Consider the following 7075-nt stretch of genomic DNA (forward strand, 5'->3'; position numbering starts at 1 on the left):
TAAACATGATTGGACTAAGGATCAGCCAACATCAATGTCTATCGGGCATGCAATCACCCTTCACCTTTTCCAAACCACACGTGTGTTTGATATCTTAAGGTATATACCCACCGACCTTCATCTACACAATCGGATTTCTTCCTTCTCATAGGATGAGGAACGTGTACCAAAAAATATGATCAAACTCAAGATCACTCTTCATCGAAATTTATCATGCATACAAGCAGTCATTTTCTTTTTTTTCATTGCCATGGTGAAGTGTTTGCAAGGGGTTGTTCTTGAAAAGAGAGAGGGGAAGTAAGTCGGATGTGGATCCAGTGGGGAGACGAGTGTCAGTTGTTAGGTTAGGGTTTAGTGAAATCATCAAGGGTGTCACCGGATCCTGGCGATTGCAAGGAACAGGGAGGCTTTAGAGTGGCAGAGGATTCTTATCCCTCTGGGACCAAAGAAGGCTCAAGGTGGAATGGATCTCTATCTTGGGCAGCCATTGTTGAGAGTGTTGGGGTTTGTGAGGAAGGTGAATGGGATGATATGGGGATACCTGATTTAGGGATATATAAGTGAATGCCAATAGGTTGGTGAAGCCATTCTGGTATTCTGCAATCGCAGCCTTGACGAGAGAAACCCTATTGTGAAGATTGATTTTGCTATTATCTTCAATGATCTGAGAAGACATTGGTCTTTCATGTCTTCTGCTTGTTTTATTGTGCTTTTGAGGAGAGTGTTCCTTATTAGGGTTTCTTCATTAGGAGATCTTGATTCCATTCTATATCCTAGACGATAGAGAGTAAGGGGGAAATTTATGGTGGCCAAAAGATGGGAGCCAAGTGTGGAGTTCAAAATTGTGAAAGCAGCAAGAGTTCCACTTCTAGATTCACCTATTAGACCTAGCTTCGCATCTTGGACTTGCGAAGATGTTGTGTGGCTTACTTCTAGATGCAGATTGTTTTACAAAAGCAAGGGCCAAGTATGGTTTTGTACGTGTCCTTATTTCTATTCCATTATCTTTCTCGCATGTGGGCTCTATCTGTTTGGTGGATGGTGGTAGGGTTTATAAGCAATCAATTGAATATGAGTCCAAAATTAAGTACTATTCTTTGTGCAATGTTTGCTCCATGGCAATCTGAATTTATTGACTAGGAAGCCCTTGAATGATAATCAATCTACGATGCCTATGGAGGCTCTCAATGATAGGTGGTCTCATGTCAAGATTGCTAGGAGTAGACCTTGAGGAGGTGGGAGGGCTAATAGGTAGAGGTTACTGGACTGGCTTAAAACAATGGATTTGTTGTCTTGAGTGATGGCAGTCAAACAAAGGAGGTGGATGTTGTTTTGCTTCTTTAGCTGATGGCGATGGCAGGGAGCCTCTAGCTCATGATGCAGCCTTCGTGGAATATGTGTCAGACCACCATCAGAATGACGAATTAGCTGGTGATATGATTAAGGATGTTGATGTGGGAACTCTTGAAGTGGACATTGAGGGTTATGGGCATGTTGAGCCTAAAACCAAGGGTATGAGTAGATCAAAAGTTTCTAAGGATTTTGATTCTAAGCCTATTTTACTTGCGGTTGCTGAAAGGAAATGTGCATTAAAGTACAAGGAGGTTAGTCTCATTAAGAAAAAGGGCTTGGCATTGGATGGGTGTTGTTCTATGCCTAATGCTAACTACCATGCTTCTGTTCATAATGTTTTAGATCAGAAGATGGAGGAAGGAGGTAAAGCTGTCTTGGAGGCCCGTGGTGGTCGGTCATAGTAGACTAGAGAAAGAGATCCATCCAGTCTCTAGCTCTAGCATCTTGTGTCCTCCCATTCTCCATATATTTTCTTTTCTACTTGATTCTATGTGTACTAAAGACATTGTTTTTCAGTACAAAGTTTTTTTTTGTTTTTCCTATTCTAACATTGAATGTGACAGCAATTGGGTGATGATAGTATGTGTCTAGAATACGTAGGAATTCAACCTAATGAGTTGTAGGGTCAATAGATACCCTGCACCTTTTAAGAAATTAATTCTGGAAAGGAGTTTGATGTTATTAGAGTCTACCTCTCCATATTGGTTTTTGATTGAGAAGATATCATATCATAATTCTTGGGACAATAGTGATAAATAAGAGTGAGCATGTGCTTTTGATTGGTGACTTTAATTTTATCTGCAGTGAGGTTGAGAAGATGGGACAGGTTCCAACAGACATTGTATTCTTGATAGAAAGCATTTGTTTAGGACATGAGATAATTGAGATAGGCCAAAAGCTTGCAATTTTGATATATGTTTTTTACATGCTTTGACAAAAGGTATTCGTTTAGGACATGAGATGACTAAAATAGTTTGAAAGCTTATAATTCTTATATTTTTTCTTTACATGCTTTGATAAAAAGTACTTATTAGGATAGGAGATAACTGAGATAGGCCAAAAGATTATAGCAATGATGTATGTTTATCATAAGAAGTTATTTTTTTACATGTTTGATGAAAGACTTTATTTAGGAAATGAGATAAATGAAATAAGCTAAAAACCTATGAATGTGATGATATTTTAGCTAAATACATAATTGTTAAAAGATATTTATTATTTATGATATAGCTATAAAAAAAATTAGACAAATTATAAATGATTGATTGTTATATACTTTTGATTATTAAATTTTTACTTTATTTTTAATGCATGGACATGGATAAGTTTGTGGTCAAAATGCCTATGTGAGATAAATATTATTCAAAGCTAGACGATATTAAATCAAGTAGAGAAGGAAAATCAAATGAGAAATAAAACAATATAGAATTTGATGAAGTAAAGTTACATGTAGATCATGCTCTTTGTCCTCTTGTATCTACCTATCATCTTAACAGTAAACAAAGCATTCATAGAGGATTTCTTTTATGAGGCCTTTGTCAACCTTGCAATTGTGATTTTCAAACAAACTGCCAAAACAAAAGTTTAATCCAACTTGGTATAATGAATATAAGGGTTGGTTGGAATTTAGTCTTAGCGAACATAAAGCATATTGTCAATATTACTACTTTTTCTTGCCAAAACATACCAATAGATTCAGTACGTAAGCATTTGTATAGAATGATTTGATAATTAGAAAGAGAAAAATAGACTTCATACCTTGGAGGCTTTAACAGTAATCACAATGTAGCATAAATGAAGTGTGAAAATTTGATGCGACAAAGAAAACATTAATTTGATACTTCAAAAGTAAAGTGATAAACAAAAAAAATATGCATATCAAACTCATTTTTAGGCAATTGTTAATGTGATATGAGTCTTGTTAAAGCAATGATTATCATTTCGATGACATGATGAAAGTGAAGACTCTCTTAATAGAGGGAATTTTATTGAGGTATTCAAGTATTCTGCAAAGATCAGTTATCAAATTAATAAAATTGTGTTAAAGAATGCTCCAAAAAATAACAAGTTGACATCTCCAGATATACAAAGGATATTCTGGGAGTTTGTGCTATCAATACTATAAATGTCATTATGAAGGAGCTCGGAGGTATTTTTTTTCTAATAATTATTGAGGAATATCAACCAAAGAACAATGCCTATTGTGTTATGGTTTGTTAATGAAAACAGACAATTAGCTGAATACTTCTTGCTCTTGTACATGTTCTTAAGCAAGTTTCATGTCATTCAAGGCAGCTGTTAGGGCCCGTTTGATGGGCGGGTGAAAATTGATGGGGAGGGAAGAATTTGTACGGGCGGGTGAAATTTCACCCGCCCGATTGAAAACCCGTCAAACAGGGGAGCTCGGACTTTCGAGCGGGTGGAATTCCACCCGCTTGAGTTCATGTTTCGGGCGCTTCACCCCGCTGGACTTCCCTCCACAGCTCCTCCTCCCTCCTTCTCACCGTCGCACCAGAGGTCACTCCCACTGTCTCCGCTGCGCCTTCGCCTCACTCGCACCGTCGCCTCCCCGCTGCACTGTCGCCTCTCTGCTCCTCCGTTGGTACGCTTTCTCCCTTTCTCTCTCTGATGCCTTCCCTTTCTCCCTTTCTCTCTTGCCCTAAGATGTTCCTCTGTATGGCAGGGAAGACATAAGCAGAGTCAGGGCAGCATTTGGGCGTTCTTCTGTATGGCAGGGAAGACATACGCAGAGACTGTGAGTCTCTCAATATCTCTCTTGCTTCTCCTCCTTCGAGATTTGGGCGTTTGATTTGCTGCCTTATCTATGCATCCTTGTTTGCAGGCTTCATGGAATTAGGAGAATCTGCACCAGAAAGTGAAGGTATGATTTCTGATGTAGCAGCTGCTATCGAGGACCTATTTCTAATGTGCACATGCGTCGCTTATTCAGTCTACCCCTTCAATATATATTTGCTCTGCATGATAGAAAATCCTGTTGCTCAGCAGAACCCATCAGATCGTGAAGGAAATCAAGGGCATTGTGATGGCTTCACTGAGACCCAGATGGAATCTCAGGTTCTCAAATCTGAACTTGATTCATTTCTTTTCAACCTATGCTTTATTCCTAGGGGAATCAACTTATGTGTCACTGGTTTGGTTGACAAATGATGACAGCATGTTGTTGAGTATGAAGAAGATCTAGTAGGAAGGCAGATGATAATAGAAAGAGTGAGGACAAGATCTATGGCTTCATCTTCTGCACGGGAAAGGCCTTCGGGTGAACAGATAGATGACAATCTTGGACGTCTTCTTCGAGTTGCTAATGAGAACAAATAGTTTATTCTTTCAATCTTATGTGGACTGTGTAGGTGTGTACGTAATCATATTGCCAGCTAACTAATTTGAATTTGTTTCCACCATCTGGGTCTCCTACATGATCCTCAGATTGGGATGGTTAGCTTTCTGTAAATTACAATTTTGGCATGTAGTTACTGAAACAGTTTGAGAAACAAGCGAAGCTTGTTACATCTGTAAGACGCACTAGATCTATGTACAGTTTCCATTTGTAATTACATTGAACAGTGTAACAGTAAATTTGAGATGGTCTGGATGCTCTTTAGTGCAGCTGCCTGTTTTCTGTTTTATTCGCTGGGATGATTGGTGACTATGTTGCTTCCATCAGAAATGGTTGAATATGTGGATCATCCATTTTATCTTCCTTTCTTTTATTGGACTGGCTGCTATTGTAATCCCTGTTTCCTGCCTCTATGTCCTAACTGCTTTGGGCATAAATAGGTTTGTAGATACCACTGTATGTTAAATTGGGGAGGATGTCAAATTGGGGAGGAGAAAAAAAAACAACATTTTCCAAGTTAAATTTTTCTTGTGCATCAAACAGGGTTAAATTTACCACGTTAAATGTCACCCGACAATCAAACAGGGCCTCATATTGGAAGAGAGTGAAATTTCATCCAGTAAATTTTTCTAGAAAAATTTATCATGGTAAATTTACCACGTTAAATTTCACCCGCCCATCAAACGGGCCTTAAAGAAACCTTTTGTAAGCATGGATTGAATATAATACATTTGTGTGGGCTTGGTTAGGAGCAAGCAACATGAAAGGAGCATTTAATGGATTAAAGACACTCATATTGAATCTAAATGAGTTTGTATATTATATTCATTGTTTTGCATGTGAGCTCTAATTAGCACTTGTTGTTGCTGAACAATAAGTATATTCTTTTTTGGAATAATATGAAAGTTGTCAACTTTCTTCTCCACTTCATGTAAGAGATTTGAGCTTATTCAGAAAGCAGAATGTATAAAAATTGTTGAAGCACTTGAGTTATGTGAACTTCAACAGGTCATGAACTAAATCATTAGATGAGTTTCAAATGACCTACTGATCTTGTTGCAGTTATCAAAATGATGCTTTAGTCAATTTAATTGACATGTACCTTATGTGATTAAGGTATTAGAATTATTGCAGAAAAGATAATTAAAGGAAAATGAGAAACAATTGACTTGGCATGTGTATTGCAAGACTTTGAATTTGTATTTGGCTTACATTTGATGCATAGAGTTCTACGGATAACTGACACACTTTTATAAGCACTCTAAAGAAAATCAAGATATTGTGAACGCTATGAATTTAGTTGTTGCATCAAAGAATTGCCTTCAAGACTTGAGAGATATTGACAGTGACTCTCTTATGAATGATAGATACATATATATAGATATTGGAGCAAAATTGATGTTTTAGTGCTTGACTTAGAGGACTCATATATACCTTAAGAACAACCTAGACATGCATAAGATAGGATTACTTGTTTGTGTCATTATTGTATGGAAGTGTTTTATGTCATTATTCGTATGCAACTTCATGAATTGAATAGTTGTTCCACCGAGGCAAATACAGATCTTCACCTTTCAATGGCATGTTTGCGTCCAAAGAATTGTTTTTTTGCTTTTGATAAACATAAGTTTGTTAGTCTTGCCGAGCTTCACCTTAGATATTTCCAAGAAGAAAACATGCATAAACTTCAAAGTCAATTGGAAGTACATATTTAAGACATAAAAACTATTGAATAATTTTTAAATTTAAAATTTTGACTAAGCTTTCTGAAATGATAGTAGCAATTGGAAAACATGCAATAGTTCCTCTGTTGTATCTATTGATTACGTTAGCACTAACTTTACCAGTTGCAACAGCACCTATGAGAGAGCATTTTCATCCACAAACATTAACAAAATTCTGCTTCTTAGCAAAATGAAAGATGAATGACCAATTTTAAATTTTTTTTATGACTATAGATTTTTTATTTGCTTTTTGAAGGTTAATTGTAAATTTGTTCATATTTATAGTCATTTGGTTTGCTTTCTGGAGGTCAATTATAAATTTGTTCATATCTATAACCTTTGATTTACTTTGTTTAGGCCAATTATAAATTTATTCATAATTATAGCTGTTTAATTAACCAATTTTAAGTTTGTTCATAACTATTGTTATTTGTTTTACCTTTTAGATTTGCAAGTCTTTCGCATGTACCATGTATTAGTGCCCTTGAGCCAAAAATTAGGGCCTCCGCCACTGCATAATAGGGGCCTTCTTTTGTCATCCTTATTAAGTTAATCTCATGGACAGTTGGATTGAATCTTCCGGTTTCCTTGCCTCAATTTCATCCATGAAAGATACCCAAGAGAGAGAGAAGATACACTTCTA

The sequence above is a fragment of the Nymphaea colorata genome, chromosome 5 (genome assembly GCF_008831285.2).
Source record: "Nymphaea colorata isolate Beijing-Zhang1983 chromosome 5, ASM883128v2, whole genome shotgun sequence".
In the NCBI taxonomy this organism is placed as follows: Eukaryota; Viridiplantae; Streptophyta; class Magnoliopsida; order Nymphaeales; family Nymphaeaceae; genus Nymphaea; species Nymphaea colorata.